The sequence below is a fragment of the Globicephala melas genome, chromosome 9, assembly GCF_963455315.2.
Source record: "Globicephala melas chromosome 9, mGloMel1.2, whole genome shotgun sequence".
In the NCBI taxonomy this organism is placed as follows: Eukaryota; Metazoa; Chordata; class Mammalia; order Artiodactyla; family Delphinidae; genus Globicephala; species Globicephala melas.
Genome location: NC_083322.1, coordinates 23,626,585 through 23,649,660, shown reverse-complemented (window position 1 = coordinate 23,649,660; position 23,076 = coordinate 23,626,585). Strand labels below are relative to the sequence as shown.

Below are 23,076 nucleotides of genomic sequence, written 5' to 3'. Positions count from 1 at the left end.
TGTATTAACACCGCTCCCCCTCCGCTGCCTGCCCTCGAGGGGTTAACGCCGGCGCCTTCCAGCGCCGCGCCGGCCCGCGCCGCGCAGCCCGGAGCTGTGCGCCTCCGTGCGACTTCCTCCCTCCCTCCCTCCCTCCCTCCCTTCCTCCCTCCCTTCCTCCTTTCCTTCCTTCCTTCCTTCCTTCTTCCTTCCTCTCTCCCCCAGCCCCACCCCCCTCCCCGGCCGCTTCCTCCCCGCCCCCTCTAGACGCTGGGAGCGGGCCGGGCGAGGGAACAGGAGTGAGCGTCAAGTGGGGGGCCGCGCGCAAGTCGCAGGCGTGCGCAGCTATTTTGGTCCGATCGCAGGGAGCCGCCGGGTGGCCGCTGATAGGCTGGAGCGGCGCGGGGCTGCTGCTGCGGAGGGATCGCGCCGGCCCCCGCCCCCGCCCCGCACCGGGCACCGGGCACCCTCGGGCTCTGGGCGCGCTGGGCTCAGGGCCTGGGGAGCTGGAGGCGCGGCGGCCCTCGGCGGGGCTGCTGCAGTTGGCGGGCCTCCCGCCCGGACCGCGTCATCCTCACCCCCGGCGACTGCGGACGGGGCGACCGGCCGCTCGGCCCGGGCTGCACGCTCGGAGTTCTGAGCTGCACTGGGGGACGCGGGGGCGGCCGGGGCGCTGCTGCACATGTGTCTGTTCGTCCTGCCCCTTCCCTCGCAAATTTCCTCACCCGTCGTCGGCTTTAACTAGGGCTTTCACTGATAATTTTCTTAATGAGGGTTGCGGGTGAGGCAAACCGTGGAAGGAAAGACCAAGTGCGGGGAGCTAGGGGAGTAACAACCTGGGACAGCGCGCCAACCAGCTGGAAGGATTGAGGTGAACTCCCAGCAGCCAGGGCACAACCCGTTCATTAAGCAGCCGGAGCCGCGGCTTCTCACTCTTCGCAGCCCCGCGCCCTTTCCCCTCCGTGCGCCCAGAGATTGGAGGGAGTGGGTCTTAAAGCTTCTGCCCCATGAGCTCCACCAGCTCTTCTTTGTTTCTGGGAGTCCCTGGGAAGAACTGCGTAGCGTCCTGCCCCTACTTCCGGTGAGAGGCGACCCCGGGGCGTTTGATGGACCAGTGTAGGAGCGAGAACAGGACTTGTTCAGAGTTTTCCCACCGGGGAAAATGACTCCTCTTTCTCTGCCTGGTGCGGCGGAGGCCAACTGTGGCTAAGCCCTGGGAAGCCAGCTGGCAGAATATGGCACTGGTTTAGTGTTGCTTCTTTTCAAGGGCTACCTCCAGGCTCCTTTCCTTGTGCCCGCCCACCTCTGCCTTGGCAAGCTTGCTTGCCCATCACCTACCTGCACGTGGGCTGTTGCTTAAGAGGAGGAGGTCCTGGCCTGGATCTCTTAGCTCTCTGGATTCTGCCACACCCTTATCTCAATATTGTATGCTGCCCAGTAATCTGAAACCTCCTTAAATATGCCAGGGAATTTTTGAAGTCCGTGGAGGGAATGGAAACAGCTCCATTGTAGGCAATTTGGATTCCCTGTCGTTTACCAACTTTTTTATTATGTATTTGCAGTCAGATAATAACATTAATAGTTAATATGTTACCTAAGATCACGTAGTAAGCGGTAGAGCCAGGCCTTGAACCCTGGCAGAGCTCAGATGTCTAGGAACTTGGACAGTAAAAGTGATTCTCCAGAGTTTTCTCCCAGTCAATAAGAACTCAGGTTTCATTCATTTACTTCAACAGTCATTTACTGGGATGTTTGTCTACTGTATGCTCTCCACTATACCAAGGATGGATGGATGGATGGATGGATGGATGGGTGGATAGATCTGTTCATGTTTAATCTGCCTTTACCCAGTGACACAGTTGCCATAGTTGTCTCCATTTTATGGATAGAGGTACTGAGCTCTGGCAGGCGAATAACATGCTCAAGGTCATACACCCAGAAAGCAACAGAGGCAGCATCTCAATCCAGTCTTCAAACCCTGAGTCCAGTGTTTTCATCGCTGCCACAAAGATGTCCAGTATGTTCACTCTGCATAGAGTAAATGGCGGAGACAAGGTGGGGGGACAGCCTGCATAAAACATTTCAGGGAAGGGTATATGGAATATACTAGAATGAAGGGTGGGAGAGGAGGGGCTGAGAAAATAGATCCTTTATTTAACTCGTTTGACTCACAATTACTAATCAAAGAGAGAAATGGAGGTTGAGTTCCATCTGGGCTCTTTTTCCCTTCTTGACTAAGCCCCATTTGCACACCATCAGCTTCAAGCAGGACACACCCATTTATACCCAGGTGTGAGTCTAGCCTGACAGGTATCTGTGGAGGAGAATTGAACACCCGCTGTTGAGAAGTTCTCTCCTTGCCACAGCTGGCATTGAGCTGGTAGGGTTCCAGAGGGACCCCGGCCAGGGTCTGGATGGCGCCCTGGTATATGGCTGCCCCTCCCCCCTCAGGCAGAAGCGGGGCCTGCCTGGCTGGTGTGGGCAAACTCAGAACCCATCTGTTCAGCTCCAGGCCCAGCAAATGTTGTGTAGGTGGATGGAAGGGTAGGATCAAACCGGTACTTAGTAATGGGGTGGTCTCGTGGTAAATATTTGTGAGTGATATCACCCAAGCTTCGTGCAGCTCATGGAGTTCTAGATAGGGGTACTTTGCCCTCTGTAGGCCAGCTAGGCTAAGGGAGCATCATAGAAACCATCAACTGGACCAAGGAGGCTGTGGGACCATGGCAGCACACACAGCCCTTTTGAACTGGAAGTGGCACTGAAGCCTCTAATCCTGTCGCTCGAGTGTCGTCTAGCCATCTGTCTGTTGCTCCTCACAGCCCCTGCTTCTGACTGCGTCCTTGATTTGGAGTGGTGCCACCAGGGAATAAAAAGAAGAGGAAGGGCTTAAACTTGGAGAGGAGAAAAGGAGAAAACCCCGGGTTGAGAGTGTTTTCACTTGTGGTTTCCCACAGAGAGACTGCTGCGATAAAGCAGAGTTGAAGAAGCCAGCCAGTGATCCGGCAAGGCTGTGTCAGCCGCTTGTTACCTGCACTAAGACTGGGATGCCTGAGTTCTAGTCCCTTTTCTGCCACTGATTAGACATGTGACAAAGCTTAAATTAAGACGGCTCTAAACCTTGGTTTCTTCATTTCTAAAATTAAGGGAATGGACTAGAAAGTTCCTTCCAGCTCTCATCGTCCACGATTCCCACCCCTCCTCAGATGTAAAGCTTTGTGAAGAAGATTGATCCTTTGGGGTTGTAGTCAAGTCTTGGTAACGCACCACAAAGTTGAGAAGCGAATGATTCCTTCAGTTGAATCGAGAAATCCACAGTGCCAGAGCAGAGCAGACTGTTTTCTCAGCTACGAAAAAGGCCTGCAGATCACAGAGTGCTAAAGCTAAAAGGGACCTTGGAGATCATCTGGACTTAACCTCTCATTTTACAGATGTCGTTAATGAAGTTCAGAGAGGCATAGTGACTTACCTAGAGCCACACTACTAATTAACATCAGAGTCTCTGTCCCTTCTGAGCTCAGCCCCTCAGTCAAGACGACAGTATGTGGCTAATTGGCATTTAAACCTGGGGCTTGAAGATATTTCCAAATGCCTGCCTTCTGTGCTGTTGTATGCAGGTGCTATCATTATACCTTGCTGGGCTGGGTTAACGATGGGTCTTTGATAGAGCCATTCAGAGTGACTTTGGACCCCTAATAAGAAGTGGAGGGAATTCCCTGTTGGTCCAGTGGTGAGGGCTCTGTGCTCTCACTGCCGACGTCCCGGGTTCAATCCCTGGTCGGGGAGCTAAGATCCTGCAAGCTGCGCAGCGTGGCCCCCCCATAAAAGAAAGTGTTAAAAAATTTTTTTTGAGAAGAAATGGTCGTCCAGGGGACTGGCTAAGGGGACCCAGCATAACTGGGCGCCTGGTAAAGCCCATGATAGACCATTCCTCAGCCTGACATGCATCGCTGAGGCATTACCCTCAGCAGCCACTAGATGTCCATAATGCTTCGCAGGGTTTGCCAGGAGTGAGCAGGGTGCTACCTTGCCTCCAGTAGGCTTTTGGCCCCCTCAAGGTGGGTCCATCCGTGGCAGGAAGATCACATATGTACCCCCTGAAACTCTAGTTCCTATTTGCAATATTTTTCGGCTGCCAAACCCTACTCAAGTACCTTATCTGTTTTTATACTGTTTACACTGCCGTTTTAACTAAGGAAAGAACAAGAGCAAGGGAGGAAAAGCGATTTGGAAAATAGGAGGAAAGAAAAAGAAAAATAGTATGGAAATTGACCTCCACAAAGGGAAAGACATCAGTTGGTTGGTGAATTAGTAGTGACAAAACATAAGAAATGGTCTATATGGAAAAAGTCACCTTCTCCTACCTAAGGCAATGAACACATTGTGTGTGTGTGTGTGTGTGTGTGTGTGTGTGTGTGTGTATTTGCATCTCTCACTTACTTCCACCCACATGTACAGATACTCTTCCAGGGTCAACTGGTCATGAGGTTTCTGTTTAGTGGATAAAGTCACCATTGCAAAAAAATAAGGTTATTTTTCTTGCCTGTGGTCCTGAAGTGAGCCTGTGACTATGCCATTACTACCCACAGTCATAAGGGAATGGATTTTATTCCTTGAGCCTGATGATTCAAGGCGACACAGCTGTTCTAGACTTACTCACTCTTCCTAGTGCCTCCAAATCCACTGTCCTTTTCCCCTAAGAACTCTGCTCTCTAAGGAAGTCGGAAGGAAGTGGACAGAAAAGCACTCTCCCTCTGGGTCCCATCCAGAGCAATTTGTAGAAAACCTCAGAAAAGAAAAGATGCTTAATAAGAATGACAAAGGGCTATAGAATGGAAGGGCCTCATCCTCTTCTCTGAGGCTGGTTTCCTGGGGCTTAACCGTTTCTTTTCGGGCTGCCAGGCCTGAGTGAAGGGAGAAACCTCCCAAGGCCCCAACTGCCGCCTCTTTTGGAATAGACAGTTGGTGCCCATTCTAGCCACAATTGTCTTTATGGTCAAACAGCCCAGAGAGGTCCAGCCAAAAGCCTTGGAAATGTACTCTTCAGGTGCACTAGCCCAGTACAGGCCCTGTGGTTTATCCTTCCCTTTAACTGCCTTTGTGTAGCAGTAACAGTAATGATGTTAACAGCAACATTTCCTGGGGCATTGATCGGTACCCATATTAATCATCACAACAGCTCTGTGAGGTGGGTGCCATTAGATTCCCCATTTTGCAGATGAATTTAAGACGCTTTGTCAGGATCACAGAACTAGTAAGTGACTATATCAGTTTCCTAAGGCTGTCATAACAAATTACCACATATTTGGTGGTTTAAAACATCAGAAATTAGGGCTCCCCTGGTGGTGCAGTGGTTGGGAGTCCGCCTGCCGATGCAGGGGATGTAGGTTCGTGCCCCGGTCCGGGGGGATCCCACATGCCGCGGAGCGGCTGGGCCCGTGAGCCATGGCCGCTGAGCCTGCGCCTCCAGAGCCTGTGCTCCGCAATGGGAAAGGCCACAGCGGTGAGAGGCCCATGTACCAAAAAAAAAAAAAAAAATCAGAAATTTATTCTCTCGCAGTTCTGGAGGCGAAAAGTGCAAAATCTGGTAGGACCATCCTCCCTCCAGGGGCCCTAGGGGAGAATTTGTGCCTGGCCTTTTTTGCCTATTCCAGCTCCTGGTGACTGTCCCATTCCTTGATTTGTGGCTGCATCACGTCAATCTCCTTCGTCATGTTGACTCCTCCTTTTCTGTCTGTCTCCTCTTTGACTTATAAAGGACACTTGCCATTGGATTTAGGGCCCACCTGGTCAATCAAGGGTGATGTCATTGCAAGATCCTTAGTTGCATCTGCAAAGACCCTTTTTCCAAATAGGGTAACATTTACAGGTTTGGGGGTGGGGGTGTGGGCATTATCTGTCTGGGGCTCATTCAGCTCACTGCAGTGACAGAGCTCAAATCTATTCAGCATTCAAATGTTAAACCACTGTGATGCTGCGATGTGCCACTTAAGATATACCCTCCCTCTTACCTCTAGCAGGTACATCCTCTGTGTACCTGTGCTTGTGAGGGGCAGAGGAGAGGAACCAGGTGTCAGCGGTATGGCCATTGGGTCTTCCCGTTGGAAAGGGAGAGAGGGTTCCCTCAGTCAGTGCAACAGTTAGGAAACATCACGTGAGCCGAGGGAAGGGGACGTGTGGACCAGAGAAGCTCAAGAAATCTGCCTTGATTCCTTTTCTTGATAATTTTCTCATTCTTTACATGGCCTCTTGATTTTATCCCAAAGATCTTGGAACATCTAAGCATTTACCAGTAATATTAGAGGTACGTCTTGGCATTGCTACAAAATTTGGCTCACCTGTAACTAAGTCACAGAAATGTTGAGCTTCCCACTCATTGGAGATTAAGAAAGCCCTAAAGATCAGAGCCCAGCAGATACAAAGGCAGATGTGGGAGTGAGAGTTATGAGTAAATGGCTTTTCGAGTATCTCCAGCACAAATTTGATCCTTAACCCAGAGTCCATGCCTGCAGGTACACACACATACACAATGGTTTTATAAATTTATTCATGTTTTGGTTGGTGAAAGCCCAAACACTTTTTTCCCCCAAACTGAGTCCTACATGAAAGAGGGAGGGAGAGAGAGAAAGAATGAGTGAATGCATGTATGCATGCATTCATACATACGTGTTAGTGGGCATTATACCATAGTGGAGGTTATGAAAATATTCTGGAATCAGAGAAACCTGGGTTCAAATCATGGTTCTCTCTTGCCTACTGTGTATAATATATGCTGTGTATATAAGTTGCTTCTTTAAGCTTCAGATTCTTCATGTGTAAAGTGGGATTAATAACTATTTATTTTGTGGTATTATTGGACTAGAAGCAAGTAAGGAAAATCAGTCAGTCTTAGCTGATAGTAATAGTAGTAGCAGCAGCTGTTACTTTCTAATAAGTAACAGACCTGGTGCAACCAAATAAAAAATAAATAAAATTAAAAAAAAAAAGAATACCCAGAACCTTGTAATTAAAAAAAAAAGATCAGCTTTTTTTTAAAAAAAAAATACGGGGAAATTTAAGGAGGATCCTAGTGGTCATAAGGTTTCGCCAGTCCTCAGTTTTTAAAATAAGGAAACTAGTATAGAAGGGAAATATTTGTATCCAAAGTCAATTACTGATAGAATCCTTTTTTTTCTTTTATTTTTCCCTCTTTGCTCTTGGTATTGCACCTAATTTAGACCTTTCGTTCTTCATTTGAGATATGAGGTGATTCTCACTGTTTTTAACAGTTAGTTTTGAGATAATTTTAGACTCAGAGACAGGTTGAACATACTCAGACTATAGGATATGGTCTTCACCCAGCTTACTATTATGTTAACATCTTATATCACAGAACATTTACTCAAAACTAGAAATTAAAGGATTCCCTCTAAATCTGTTCTCCACAGCCACCAAAGCCATCTTTGTGACACTATGACAGATCATGTTATTGATTTGCTTAGAACACTCCAGTGTTCTTCCCCTCATAATTCAAATAACGACCAAATGGTGTACCATGGACCACAGGCCCTAAGCTGTCATGCCTTGCCTGCTCCTATGCCCTCGTGTTTTATCATCTTCCTGCTTACCCCCTACCCTTCAGCTATGCTGCTCTTCTTCTTTTGGAATACTCTAAGCTGGTTCTCCCCATTAGGGCCTCTGCTCTCTCCTCTGTCTGGAGTGTTCTTCCCCCGCATCTTCAGGTGGTTGGCTCCTTCCTGAGCAGCTCTCCTGGGACTTTCCACGACTACCCTGTCCTTTAGACTACTTTAGTAGCCCCACCAATCATAGTCACATCCCTGGCTTTTATTTTCTTATTTGATCTACCATCATCTGAAATGCTCGTTTACTTGCACACCCCATGAAAGCAGAGGCCCTTCCCATCTTGTGCCCAACACCTAGATCATAGTGGTGAATTGATTGTTTCAGAGGAAAGAGGACTATTCTTTGACCCAAATGAATAGGAGTTCAGGCCTCTCTAATGGTGTATCAGTAGCCCTAGCCCTACTCCATAAACCTTTGAAAAGATAGGTGAAAAATGACCAGCTTTTGGGACTTCCCTGGTGGCGCAGTGGATAAGACTCTGTGCTCCCAGTGTAGAGGGCCCAGGTTCGATCACTGGTCAGGGAACTAGATCCCACACGCATGCCGCTACTAAGAATGCACATGCCACAACTAAGGAGCCCATGTGCCGCAACTAAGGAGCCCGCCTGCCTCAACTAAGACCTGGTGCAACCAAAAAAAAAAAGACCCCGAACCTTGTAATTAAAAAAAAAAAAAAAATCAGCTTTTTTTTTTTTTTTTTAAATACTGGGAAATTTAAGGAGGATCCTAGTGATCATAAGGTTTCGCCAGTCCTCAGTTTTTAAAATTCCTAACCCCTTGCTGACAGATTTATGAGCAAGAGTTTTATGGAGGTATCATCAAGGCTCACGGGTTCTTGGCAGTTGTGGATATGTGAAGAGTGAGCAGAAGAGCGAGTACAGGTACACAAATACGATTATCTGCGCTCATGGATACACGTGCCTGTCATTTTCAAATTTGCTAAAGTGCATTTTCTCCGAAGGGAGTGAGGGCTGTTGAGCCTGAAATAGGGAACACCAGGACTGTAAGATGAAATGCTTTGAAAGTGGCTATGCCAACGCTAATTAAAGAACGTTAGGACAATCACCACTAGCAGTAGTAAAGGGCGCCTCATTACCTCGCTTTATGGAGAGCTGGGTAAATTTAAAGGCAGCAATAATTATCCCACTGAGTGCTGGAGCTCTAGTGCAGTCGGTGGGCACCTGGCTGGGCAGTGAGAGGATCCCAGATGCTTCTGTCCAGGGTCCTTATCTCTATTAGCTGCAGTTCCTAAATTTTGCATGACTGAAGAACAAACAGTTCCATCAACAGACTCTTAATTTAAAACACTCAGGGGGGGAGATTAAAGCAAACAGCTGTTTGGAGAGTCTGACTGGGAGCCTGGCCACCTGGGTCCTTCCCCAGCTTTGCTATTAGCTTTCTTTCCCTTTTCCCATGAGGGAAGGTGATTCTTCCTGTTGTGACTCCACTTTCCTTGACCATGGATATATCACAGATTTTGTTTAAAAAAAAAAATAGTCGCATGGGGCTTCCCTGGTGGCACAGTGGTTAAGAATCCGCCCGCCAATGCAGGGGACACGGGTTCGAACCCTGGTCCGGGAAGATCCCACATGCCGCGGGGCAACTAAGCCTGTGTGCCACGACTACTGAGCCTGTGCTCTAGAGCCCGCGATCCGCAACTACTGAGCCCATGCGCCACAACTACTGAAGCCCGCGCACTCTAGGGCCCCCATGCGGCAACTATGGAGCCTGCGTGCTGCAACTACTGGAGCCCATGCACCTAGGGTCCATGCTCCGCAACGAGAGAAGCCACCGCAATGAGAAACCCATGCACCACAACGAAGAGTAGCCCCTGCTCGCCCCAACTAGAGAAAGCCTGCGCGCAGCAACGAAGACCCAATGCAGCCAAAAATAAATAAATTAAATAATTTTTTTAAAAAAATAGTCACATGGCTTAGGGCTATTCTCCTGGGAATATTCTAGGACCCCCTTATGGAGCAGGTCACTGCTTCAGAGAAGACCTTATAGTTTAGAGAGAGTGAACAAGATGGGAACACACTTTCTATACTTACCCTAGGGCATTTCTGACTGAATTTAAGAAACATACTCAGCTTGGAACTTTTTCTGTGTTTTTAATCTGTTCAATTTGGCTTGAAACCTGTTGTGCCCTTTGCTGCCGTTTCTTCTTGTAGCTGTTCCATGGCCTGTACAGCAGTGCCATGTAGGCACTGCCTTCCCTTTCCCAGGCTTCTTTATCTGTTGTTCAGTCTCTGTGGATCAGCATCTGTGGCCGTCAAGCTGCCTCACACAACTTGTTCATTGTTTTCAATTTTATGTGCCAGTTTCAGCTATAGCTCGGGTTTTCTTACTTCCAGTTGGTATGGCCTCAGTTCATCATCCAGTACTGGCCTGATAAGGTGGGTTCATTTGTCTGATCTAAGGAGTTTCTGAGGGAGACTTGGAGGACCCCTAATGAAAATGTGGGCTTGAATTTTGTCTCTTAGTTGCTGTTGTGACCATCCTCAGCCCACCCCATCCTTGAGCCAAAGGCCAGGCTCTTACCCTTAGAAGTGGAGGGGTGTGCAGCACTGGGGACAACAGGAGCCTAGCCTGGAGCTCACACCACTGGCTTCTCCATGAGTCATCAAACGACCGATGGGTGCGTTGGCTGACACCCAGCTTCCTGGGTGCTGCGTTCCTTTTGCATTACGTGCGCCTCTTCAGGTGTGAGATCTCCCCAGCCTCCAGCCTGCCCTTGATCCATGGTTTTAGATGCAGTTCTATCTGCACATGCTTCCAGTGGGAATCACCTTTATACCTAGAGGAATTTGGGGTGGGTAAATGTGAAATAAGGGAGCTAGGACCTTCAGCTCCTCTAGCAGTTGTAGAGAGAAGAATTAGAATTCCCCAGCTGGTTGGTTCGTCAGGCTGTCATATTCCTGTTCTCTCTGTCTCTTTCACTTACTGTCTCTCTCACATGCAGTTTGGAATTTGGCCAGAGCGGATAGGTAGATTTGGTTGTTTTTACACAAGGGTAACACGACGATCTCATTCTCCTTTACCCCAGAACACTGCCCCTGGCCATGAATCCCTGCCTTTTCAGTTTTTCCTCACTACCAGCCAGGAATGCTAGGCGGCATGCTCGGGAACCTGTCGTGTTGGTCTACCTGGAACTGTTCCTCTGATGGACGCCAGACTGAAATGGCTCTGCTGCTGACAAGGGGTGCTGGAGCCCCACTTTCGTGGGGCCCCCAGTTAGGGGTCTGGGAGTCTGCTACCGTGACGCCTGGACACTGACAGCCTGGCTAGAGGAGCCCTTGTTCTGTGTCACTTTCTTGGTGACGGGGGCCAGTTTGTGTGACAGCCCAGCGAGGCTGCTTGATTTGTATTCAGTGCACAAGCCCTAAAGAAAAAAAAAGTCTGAGAGGGGCCTTGCCAGCCAATAACTCTGAAAGGATTCTTTGTGTAAGTGAGCAGTCTCTGGGCTGGACGCCCTCCCTCCCCCCAAGCTGGCCTCGCCGGCCCAGCAACTCGGTGGTGCTTTGGAGCTGGCCCCGAGCCCTTGGGGTTCACTCCCGAAGGGGAGACCATCTTGGGATCCCAGGCACACAGAGCGACTTCAGCTCTGTCCTTCCTGCCCTGGCATCTGACAGTCTGCCTCCAAATGCCAGTCCGTGGGGTCTGTTCAAGGCCATGTGTGCCCACGAGACAGTAAGTGAAAGAGAGAGAGATGAGTATGAAAAGACCAACTGACCAACAGACTGAGGGCATTCTCATTCTTCCTTCTAGTGGAAACCTCCAGAGAAAGATGGAGCCTGTGTCCAACACTCCAGGGGGGACTGCTGCATCTCTCTTTCGGTCAGCAGGACCCTGTGTTGGCCTGAGCCTTTTGACTTCCTAACCAATTAAAGCAGTCTTTTGCTCCCGTTGTCTGAACAGCGACAGACCTTCTGCTCCTGCACACCTGAGAGCTGCAGGGTAAATGTCTTTATCAAACTGAGACTAAGAGGGGCTCCCGCCCTGATCGGAGACCAGGCCTGCCTCTGGCCTCCAGCACCACCGTCGACAGCCCTGCCCATTCTCAGCGCAGCTTAGGGGTGGGCTTCCTGCCAGCTCCGGTCTCAGTCTGCGTCTATCTCTTTAAGAGTGTTATTTGTTATTAACGAGCTTTCTGAACACATAACCTCGACTTGCTTGCTTAGGTGAATAAGACCGTTCTTGTTAAATACTGTTTTCTAGGAAGGCGAAGAATTAAGCAGGTGTTGAAGGATTTTCCTAAAGACTCATGTGTGAGCCTGGAGGGCAATAGCGCTGGGAAGCATGGGGTAGGGGTCTGGCATCTCTGTGTTAGGCTGCATTTGTTGTGAGAGGAGCCGAGAGGTTGACTGAATTTTGTCCCATCACGTGGTCCGTCTCAGAGGTGAGCCTGTCCCCTCGTATTTCAGTGCTACTGGGTTTCTCATTCTGGTTTCACCTTTGCCAGGGATAACCCCCCCACTTTTGTCTCATTTTTAAGATATTGATCAAGGGCCTGATATCCAACTCTCTGGACAAAAATATCAAAAAAATACGGTTCCCCATATTTAGTCCACCAAAATGATGTACTAAACATTGCAGCACTTTTATAGGGTGCCCATTAAATAGGACAGCGTAACCCGACCACAGTGTAACCTTCCTCTAGGAAGGACGGTGGGCCTGAGAGAGGCTGTGTCAGGGGCCAAAGCTAGCAGAGTAGGGTCTCCTGCACTGGCCCAAACTCAGCTTCTCCTGAGGAACGTTTGGTCCCCCAAAAGGAATAGGGATGTGGTCCCACACAGCGACCCACCCACAGACTCAGTGCCGTCACATCGGGGTTCGTGGAGAAGAAAACCAAGGAACTATTTCCATTCGGCTGAAGGAAAGTGTCTCCCAGGCCCACTCCCATCTCCAGTGCCCCTCTGCCTCTCCTGGGCCTGTGGCACTTTTGGTTGGTGTGTTAATCACTTCTCCATGCAGCACCGTCAAGGAGCTTTGCAGCCCTGAGGCGAAGTGCAGGAAGATTTTTTCAGACCCCATCCACAAAGGGACAGGCAGGCAGGCTCCTGACAAAACAGGCTTTGGAGGCAAATATAGCCCTACCTGTTTCACAGAGACCTTTGTCCCCTGGAGCAGGTCAGGTGTGAACAGAAATTCTGAAACCAGTGACTTGAAAGCTGGTTACCAAGGAATGTTCTGCATGGGCCCTGTGCATGTACAACATGCTTATTTTTAAAAGCCTTCCTTGTTCTCGCCTTGCTGGAACCATTCGTTGTTTTTCTCCCAGAGAAGATAATAAAACGGGGTTTAGAATAAGGAATGTGCTGGTCTTCCCTTGCTCCTAACCTCTCCCATCTGTTATTCCTCCTCTCACTGCTACTCCCAAACTTATAATTTAAGAGATCCTTCGAGAAAGGGACTAGGGATGGCCTTGCTCCCATCCTCAGGTGTAATAGCCTTTTCCCATTCGTTTTTTCTTTTTTTCCACATAACTCACATGGAATGGAAGGAATGAATCTGTTTCTGGATTGATGAGTCTCATTCAGTCATTGTCTACATTGGTCTCTCTGGCCTGCTAATGCCATTTGAGTTTCTAAAGTCCTTACTTTGCAAATGCACTTGTGTCCTGGGTTTAGCTTCTGATTACAGGATTAGCAGAGATTATACAGTCTGTCTGATGTCTTCTCCAAGCTTTCTATCAGATTTGTGGCTATGAATTGAGAGATTTGTACATCGACAGAATAGAAGCTACAGGCAGAGATGGACCGATGAGGGAAAAAAGAAAAAGGATCTCGTTTAAAGAACTGGCATGGTATCAGTCCTGATATTTGAATCAAAACCAGTTAAGAATCTGGGAACCTAGACTTTCTACCTCTTGATTTCATGACTCTGCTCCACCTGTGCCCTCTTTCCTAGACCAACTTTTCATGAACCCTGACTCCTCCCCCTACCCACCCCAGTTGTTGCACCAGAATAGAACCCTGAGCCGATGCTGTGGGTGGCAGCCTTTGCTAAGAGCTCTCCTGGCATAAGCCATCCCTCTGCCCTCCATCTTGTCAGTTCTCATTAGACAGCAACTCTTCAGTTGTACATTGATGACCCTGAGAAGCTGGAAAAAAATGACAGATGGGCTTAGGACACAGAGCAACTCCTGTGACTCAGAAACATTAGGGTATGCGGCCACCTAGTTTTGTTGTGTAGGTTAAAAAAGACACAGGTAACTATGGAAAAGGCTCATGGGTCACTGTAGGCTATAGGTGCTTCGTGCTGCAATAGACCATCTATGCAAGAGACTGACCTCTCATAGAAAGTCAGTCCCAAAGTAAGGCAGCTCCAGGGTGGGTTAGTTTAACTGAGATGAGGCCCCAGGTCAGAATCAGGTACCTTAGTTTTTTTCCTCTTCTGTGTTTGAACCGTTCCCTCAGCGTGACCACAGTTCTTTCTTGGCTGCAGGATGGTTGCCATAGCACCAGGCGTTGCATGCCCACACACCGATCTCCACAGGCAGGAGAAGCAGTGTGTTTCTGCATCTCTTCTTAAAAGCAAAGAAATCCTTCCCCACATGCCTCTCACCTGACTTCCTCTATATCTCACTGTCCAGATTTGGATGACACTACTAAACTGTGATGTGCCACCAGGAAAGAGAACTCTGCTCCCCAGTGATGGACTGAGTGAGACCAGGGTTTCATAGGGTCCATGAATTCGGATGGGGAGAAAATTCTGTCTTTATTAGCCTCTAACTCAAATTTAGCATGTCCTTTGAATGTGAATGTAAGCCAAAAATCATAGTAAAACTAGTGTATCTGTGATTTTGTCACCAATGGAAATCACAAGTATTTTTATATCACATTATAATAGTTGCAGGAATTTCAACATTATGTTTACTCTTATCACTGCCTTGAGATTATAGATGTCAGACCTACTGCTAGATGTTGTTATTTGGTGTGTTAATAAAGAAGTACATATATTTACTATATCCTGATTTGGGTGGGTTTTAAAAAATATTTTAATAACTGTTTCAGTGTAAATGGTTTCCTCTGCAATCCCATGTACTTTAATTAGTGTATCCAAAAATATTATTATTCTATGAAGGGGTCCATAGGTTTCCCTCGACTGCCAGCAAGTCCCATGGCACAAAAAAATAACTTAGATCGTCACATTTTCCTGAGTCACATAGATATCACAAGGAAAAAGGACAGAGACTTGCCAGCAGGGAGAAGGGGAAATGGCTATTGAGTGGCAACCATCGGGCCTTTCCCCAGCAAGTGCCCATAGACTCAGGCAGCCAAAGTGCCACCAAGTGGTTCCGGCCCTGCTGTTGCCCAGCTGCGTTTAATTTACAGCTGGGTCTCCTGAACTTGAGGCGTTCGTTATACTGTCCATGTGCTATTGCCAAGTCCAGGTACCCTCTATACTGTTATCTCCTTAATATTTTTCTTTAAATCACTCTGTTCTTTCTGAAACTATTTTGGAACTTTTAAAAATGGAAACATATCACTTATCATAAATGAAAGGAAATTTTAAAAATAAATACGGAGAATGCAGAACAGTGTTACTGAATTCTGGCTAAATCCTGTTTGCCAGCAAGGCTCTGAGCCTGAGGTCTGCCCGGTTTTGTTAAAGAGATGCTAAAGACAGATTAGCAGTAAATCAAGACTTTCTCCTTAATTTATTCAGAGTCACTGAGAAATAATTGAAAATGGAACAGCACGGTTTGTGGTTGTCATTCAGTGCCCTGTCATTGCCCCATCTAAAATGATTCACTCCCTTGGAAAAAGCAGGGTGATGCCAAGTGACCCTGCCCACAAAGGGAATGAGGTTAGTCGGACTTAGTTTTCATGAACATGTCATCTCTTAATGATCACTGCTTTCTAAGAACTCACAAACTACATTTCAACAACTGCTTCTGGGATTTGGTCCAGGACAGACTTCAAGCTTTCTTACCTGTGGTTCGTGGACTTCACCATCTTTCCTTTTCTTTTGCTCCATTCTTTTTTCCCTTTTTAAAGGTCAGACTAGCGATTGCCTGTCTCCATTCTGACAGCATCTCTTCTGTTCTCGCAGATCCAGCAGCTGTCAGAGAACTGATGAGGCTTGATGTCACTCAGTGGGACTTTAGGGGGAGGCGTCAGTTCTGGAACCCAGTGGCAGAAGAGGCAACCCCTCTTGGCATAGTCCCAAAGCTCGAAGAGCACAAACTAGGTGAGCAGAGGCCCTAAAAGTCAGAAGACAGGGGCCTGCACCAGAGTAGTTTTGGCCCTGCTCCCAGCAGGAGAGGAACACGCAGAGGGGATTGAACTGGGCGTGCAACTTCGGGGTGCAGAGCCAAGAGTTGGAATCGGAGTATTTGAGAGCTGGAAGGAAGCTCAGAAGTCTAATCCCATCCCCCATCTAGAGATAAGAAATCACAAACCCAGAGAAGTTAAGCCATAAAGTCACACTGGCACACGGTAGTGGCAGAGCTGAGATGAGAACCCCTCCCCTGCGCTATTTTCACTCTTAAGGTACTAAAAGTACATTCTCCTCCTTCCGTTCACAGTGTTAAAACAGGGCTGGGGGTCACTCTCCCACCCTCCCCTTCTCCGCTCTCCTTTCCCTTTCCTCACGGTCATTGTTTCACTCCTTCTTCCCGTTGCACCTCCAGGCCCTCGTCCACGTCTGCAGCTCTGCTTCTCCCGAGCCCTCTCATTCCTGGGGCCTTTTAGGACTGGTGTTGAAACTGTAGCAGAGAATGTTCTTTCTGGTCATGTCGAACCTTTGTGCCGCATGCGCCTCTTCGTGATGTAATGCTGTTGCTGGTGGGCATCTTTATGATGGGAGATGAGGAGAGCTCAGAGAGAACTTCTTCCATCTCCCCTCTCCCATCTCCCCCACAAAGATTCTAGTTGCCAAGTGTGGGGAGGCCTGGGGTCTACATTTCTCTTCTTTCCTGTTCATCTCTGGACCTCCGAGAACACAAGAGGTTAGAAGCTCTGGATGGAAGGGGATGAGACCACAGCTGCAATTTCCAGGTGCTGAATTAGAACTGGTAGTGATTTTTTTTTTTTAATAATTCAGGCAACCCCCTTGTGAAGGACAGGCTGACACTTGCTGACCATGCTTGTGCAAAATTTCTCCTGGAGCTGTTAGTTATGTGCATGTTTATTACACGCTGAGTGTGCCTTGGGGGCATGTTTGTATGTGAGCGGGTGCTGCCATCCCCAGAGCAGGCCTTCTGCAGAACTGAGACGCTTTTCTTAATGGTTTGAAACGACAAATGTTATTGTCTTTGAGTTAAGTGGTTCAATTAGCACTGATTGGAAAGAGTGGGATGAACTGGGGAAAGCTCAGGCTGTTTGGTAACAGCCTCAGGAACGGAGGGAGGGAGAGAAGGTGTCACCGACTAAAACAGCTCCCAGGGGTGGCCTGTCCCTCTGTGTGGATGGGGGAGAGAGCTGCCGGGACCGATTTTTGTTTTGGGGGCAAGAGCAGGAAGCTGTTAGAGAGGTGACGTAGGTGTGTCTGTGTAATTTCCCTGCTGCTGTAAGAGATCTTCCATTCTCCACATAAAATATTAATCACTCCGCGACGTGTCCCCTCTGCCCACTGGTTTAGCCCAGTGTCAGGATGCGCTCTGGTTTGCAGTCCTTCCAGCTGTTCACGCAGGTGTTTTTTATGTCCATCTTTCTGTCCACCAGAGACCTTTAGGGGAAGGTGAGCAGCATTGCAAAGCCTTTCATATCTTCTGAGCAGCCTCGGGTATTTTCACCCTGCAGTCCTTCCCGGGGATGGAGGTGGGGTCAGCACCTTTACTTGTGAGTCTCTGCCCTCCCCAGTCTCTTCTCTTTACCCCTTTTTCTCTGCTACCCTAACATGAGCAGCTCCAGGATCATTGCAAGCCCCAGAGCTTTTCATTCCACCCTTCCTCTCCAGGTCTGAGTTTCCCAGCGCTGTGGAGGGCTCAGTGATTGATCTGTCGCTGTGCCTCGTCCCCCAGAAGCTTTTCTCTTTCCACTCTGGATAAAAGAAACAAGGCCCGGCTGCTCTGGGCTTTCATCTCCCAGCCCTTGTTCTTCCTGGTCCCTCCTCTCACAGCTGCTCACTTCCCCAAGCTTCCCCTGTTCCTCCAAGGCCTCCCAAGGAGGACAGGTTTCTCTTCCGTTGCCATCCCGACACAGGGTCCACCTCTTCCTTCCCTTTCCTCTTGGGTCCACCATGGTTCGAACCACCCTCTGCCTCTCAGTTCATTGCTAAGACCAGAAGACTGGAAGAGCTTCCCGCCTGCTGCCACGTTCGTGCAGCAGGATGCTGTGGTTGTTGGCATGTGGACTTGGGAATCAGAGGCCCACTTCTGAATTCTGGCCCTTTCACATGCTGGCTGCATGGCCTTACACATGAGACACTTAACTCATTAACCTTTACTATCCTCATCCATAAAACATTAAGTAAGCAGAGTTGTGGGAAGAAAGTCACCTGAGAGCCCTGGAGTGCAGTAAGGGAGAGAATAAGTCAGGGGAACAGTGCATCTCTGCAGGTGATGTGAAGGTGAAAGAGGTTCTGCGCTGATGTCTTAGGGTCATCAAATGAAAGCTTGGCTAAAACCAGGGAGGCCGGGGTAAACACACACATAGGAAGGGCTTACCAGAGAGCACTGCATTCTGTATCAAGAAGAATTAACCCCAGGGACACCCTCTATCCCAGGCACATAGCCTCGGGTACCACATAATTGGTCCCATCCAGTCTTCATGAGAAGGCTGAATCAGGAGCTAGTTGCACGTTCGTGTGTGTGCTTGTGTGTATGCGTGTGTAAGAGAGACGTGAACAGAAAGCGTTGTTTATTCAGTTTTCACCCTTTTCTTTCTCTCCTTCCTCTTTTTTGTATGTGGAGGATTCTTCTGTATGAATGTCCATAAGTAGACAAAGAAGTTTTACAAAAACCACTGTTTTTGGCTTCCCTGGTGGCGCAGTGGTTGAGAGTCCGCCTGCCGATGCAGGGGACACGGGTTCATGCCCCGGTCCGGGAAGCTCCCACATGCCGCAGAGCAGCTGGGCCCGTGAGCCATGGCCGCTGAGCCTGCGCGTCCGGAGCCTGTGCTCCACAACGGGAGAGGCCACAACAGTGAGAGGCCTGCGTACCGCATAAAAACAAAACAAACAAACAAAAACACTGTTTTCTGGCCATCTTTATATCATAGATTGAGTCAGCACGACCCAGCAGATCCTGAAGAGAAAAGTTGGATGAGATTCCCCACACCTCACCGTTCCCCCCCGCCTTCCCCCAGGTAGCTCACACTCATAGTCCCCACTCTCACACGGAGAAAAGACCTCCACAAGTTTCTCCTTCCCTGACTTGAGCAATTCAGTTATTGCACCATAGTGAGGAGATCATTGCTGCTGAACCATCCAGAAAGAGGACCTCATAGCCATATAAAATCCAGGGAATTGGACCCCAGGAGAGTCCCACATGCCCCTCAGACGCCATTGGAACAATCTTCGAACAAAAACTTGTTTCATCTTCCAGTTCCTGGCTAATTTTTTATTTTTTATTTTTTTGGTCTTCCATCACACTGTTTTCCCCTGGTCTTTGGGCCCAAGTCCCACTTCCATTTATCATGTCGCCTGCAAATCCATTTTCTGTGCTGCCGCCAAGTTCCTTTTCTGCATTCCTGTAGCCATCTACCTATGACCCAGCCAGCCTCTCCCCGAGAGTTCCTGTAAGTATTTGCGAGAACCATTGTTCCGAGAAGATAGGCAGAGCCGCTGATGTGAGGGGCCCTGAGAGGGGACAGAGCCAGGTCAGCCCTCCCGAGCTGAGGAAGAGCATCATTGCCGAGATGTTTTTAAGCTCTTCTCTGCTTAGTCTCCATTTTTAATGTAGACTCATACCCCAAATCCATCTCTGGATCCTTGTAAAAGGCAGTAGCTTCATGTATCTGAACGCTAAATTACGAAGACGAGCTTCTGGAGGGAAGAATTCAGACCTGGTCCTTCCCTGGTTCTGCCTGTTGTGCTGTGCCTCCAGGACTTCCCACAGGCTCCCACCATAGGGTTTTCCTTCTCAACAGTATTCACCAGGTCCTTACTTACGGAGCATCTTGGAGCCACAATACAAGTTTAAGTTACTGACCCTGGGTTTGTCTGCCCTTCCTAAGATTTGGGTGGAAGCCCAGAAGGCATACTTATCACATTTGAGATATACAAGATTGTGTTCTGCTAGGACAGAAAATCAAGGTTCAAAATTTCTTGCAAGTATGGAGAGAGATGGGTTGTAACTTACAAGGTGAAATGTAATTTACCAGTTTTAACAAATGCAGAGTCCTGTGTTCAAGTTCAAAAAGTCAGTTACACAATTACAAGATGAAGGTGACCTATCTTGATGGCGGTTCATTTGAAAATGACCCCAGGGCATTTTGTTTACTACAAACTGTGTACTAACAACGGTGTGAAATGACGATGGATAAAAGTTGCTTTAATAGAAAATAGTATAGTTCAAAGGATGTAATTATTCTGCTGTGCTGAAGCAACATCTGGGTACTGTGTTCAGTTCTGACTGTTTTTAGAGAGTTCTTGATAAATGGAGGCGCATTCCTAGGAAGGGACCAGGTGGTATAGAGGGTGGCTGGGATCCAGGACCAGGGAGTCATAGAAGTCACTAGGGATGGAAAGAAAAAGCAGAATAAATATTAATAGTATGAATGGCTGCCATGTGGAAGGAGGCAGGGGACGGATGCTTTCTGTGGACTTGCTAAACCCCGTAGAGAGGTATTTGGGCTCAGAGAACCTTCCCAAAATTACCTGCAGGTAAATAAGAAAAAGTGATCAGATTTGTTCTGAATTGCTCCAGACTACAAAACGTAGACCAGTAAGAGGAAGTACAGGTTGAACTTGAAAGACGACTTTTCTAAATAGTGGAATGGACTCTTCTTTGAGAACTCCCTGTTAGGGAATATTTTGCTAGAAGCTGACCATCTCCCAGAAGTATGAGGAAGACATCTGGATTGGGAAGGAGATCAAGATGACCTTTGGTTCAGATGGGCTGTTCTGTAATTCCCGCGGGCTGCCCGAGGGCAGCACCAGGTACAGACGAGCTGCTGGGCAGGGGAAGTGGAGGAGGCTAGGAACGCCAGCTCGCCCTTTCTTCTGCTTTTGCTTTACTGGGCCATTTACACCAGCCTTCGCCCAGTGCCCCTTTTTGCTTGTCTTCCCAACCAAGAATGGGCATTTTGAGGAGGCCCCATCCTGCCTCCTTTCCCCCCATCAGTACAGTCCGCTCTGCAGCAGCCTCCCCCGTGGCGGGTGTGGCCATCCCAGGTCCGGACAGAACCGTCTTCCAGGCCAAGACGTTGGCAAGGTCTGGGTATATGTCTGCACGCTCACACTGCAGCCTGATCGATGCCTGTCGGAGCTTGGCCACAGGCCAGGCTGTTTGCTGAACACATCTCATCCGTCAAGGGAAATCAGACGAAATCCATCTCCTTGTCCAAAGCCTGGCCCGATGGGCTGTGCCTGGAATGCCAATCTTATATCCCACCCTACTTTGTGCCTTGAAAATCATTCCCTCTGGGACTTCAGTGTTACAGTGATGGGTCCCCTGGGGCAGGAGAATTATAGTCAGAAAAGTGATGTGAAGAGACCAGTCCCAGCCCCTGCCCTTTAGGAACTTCCAGTTTAGAGCTGGTGGCTGCTGTAATGAGCAGTGCGGGTCTGATGCATACAGAATTGACCCATAGTTATCTTGAATTGATTGGCATAAAATAGAGCATAAATCAAATGGATTGAATTAAAAATTTTGCAGATGTGTTTTGAGCAGGGTGTGACCAGATTAGTATGTTGTAGACAATTGGTGGAGAAGGGTCTTTTTAAAAGCTCTCATTAGAGAGGCAATTATAGGGTTTTAAGGCTTTCAAATTGTTAAGGACAAGTTTTGGCAAAGGTTCTGTGTTTGTAAACCATTTTGGGCTATGAGAACTGTCACCCTGTGCCTTGGCAGTAAGTCAGCTAGCAGCTTCTCTTTCCTCTCCCTAAAGCCTCCTTTATCCCATACAAGCCTGTACCTGAAACTTCAAGAAGACCCTCTCTAACCCTCTGCCACTCCAGCACTTCCATTTCCCAAGGCTGCTGGCTCTTAAATGAAGAACTCTACCCTGCTCCCCACCTCTGTCCGAGGCCATGCCTAGTAATTCTCCCCCCTTGCCTGCCCTCCCATCAGGGGTCTGAATGACTCACAGGTGTCAAAGAAAATTGTTGCAGGAGGCCAGTCACTTTGGAAGGCAATATTTTTTTTCCCCCAGTAGCTAGAAGACTGTGGAACAGAAAATCATTCAAAAGATAGAAGTGGGATGTCTGGATGGCAGTGGAAGGAGGTTTGTCCAGGAGCAAGAGGATGGAACATAGCAGCTGAGAAAGATGAGGTGCTTGGGGAGGGGGAGGGTTGCAAACCCGGCAAGCAGAGGATGGGGATCCTGGAGGAGGAGCCTAGGGATAAGCCAGAGTTTGAGTGGCTCCTTCGACTGCTGGTCCTCAAAGGGCCTTTCATGCCCAGGGAGGATGCTCTGGTATTGCTCCCCTAGGGATGCGCCAGAGGGAATCAGCCCCTTCTTGGGCCTCCTCACCCCACGCTGCCCTACTTCAGCAAGCTGAGTGCTCCCCCACCCCAGGCCTGTGGAGGACAGCAGTCAGACCTTCATTGCCCACACACAGGAGCCGCTCTGCAGTAAAAGAAAATAAACCAAGGTAGTGGGAAAGGCTGGTGCAGGGGGCGGGCTCCCAGAGAGCTGGACCAGCTGCTGCCCGTCTTCCCCGTACCACTGAGCACCATTAAGGCCACTGTCAGTAAGTCATCTGCGGTCCCCTGGGCCTCCTTTCTGAGGCTGAGTGACCCACCCACGCGGTGGTCAGTTGTAGCAGCAACAGCAGCAGCACATATACACAGGCATCCTGGTTCAGGCTCCGTAGTCCACTCCAGGGGCAGTAAGACGGGATAGAGAGAGGCCATTTCACCTCCTAATGCAAACCGACCTCAAGACAAGCCTCGATAGTACTGCCTCTGCTGTCCCATACCCAGAACTAGCTGGAGTCGTGGGACCCACAAATGCCCAAAGGGAAGCAGAGGGAGGCACCAGTACCTGGCCGACTGTCCTCCCGGGGTCCCCACCTCGCACATACATCGTTCTGCACGGCAGATACTTATGCCTTGCGTGGAGGTGAGCATTAGCAGTGGTTCGGTCTCCAGTAGTTTCCGTTCTGTCATGCCGCGTGTCTGGCCCTTTGACCAGAGAGCTTGTAAACTCCTCCTCCCTGCCCTCTTTCCTTGCCCCCTCTCCCGGCTCCCCCATCCCCAGCTGGATCCAGACCTGTGGATGAGCCTCAGCTCCCCCACCCCGCACACGAAGCGCTAAATCTTGCCCACCTGCCTTTCAACCCGCCGTTTCCCGAGCTCACCTACGCCCGGGAATGCTTAACTTAAAACCTCTGTTGCCACTCGGCAGTTTGTAATTCTGA

At 48.9% G+C, this 23,076-nt stretch overlaps 1 protein-coding gene across 1 annotated transcript in view; it reads left to right on the top strand.

Annotated features, from left to right (window-relative positions):
* Window positions 1-23,076, top strand: part of SND1 (staphylococcal nuclease and tudor domain containing 1) — a 419,451-nt gene that overhangs the window by 361,242 nt on the left and 35,133 nt on the right. The gene's annotated exons all lie outside the window — the stretch shown is intronic.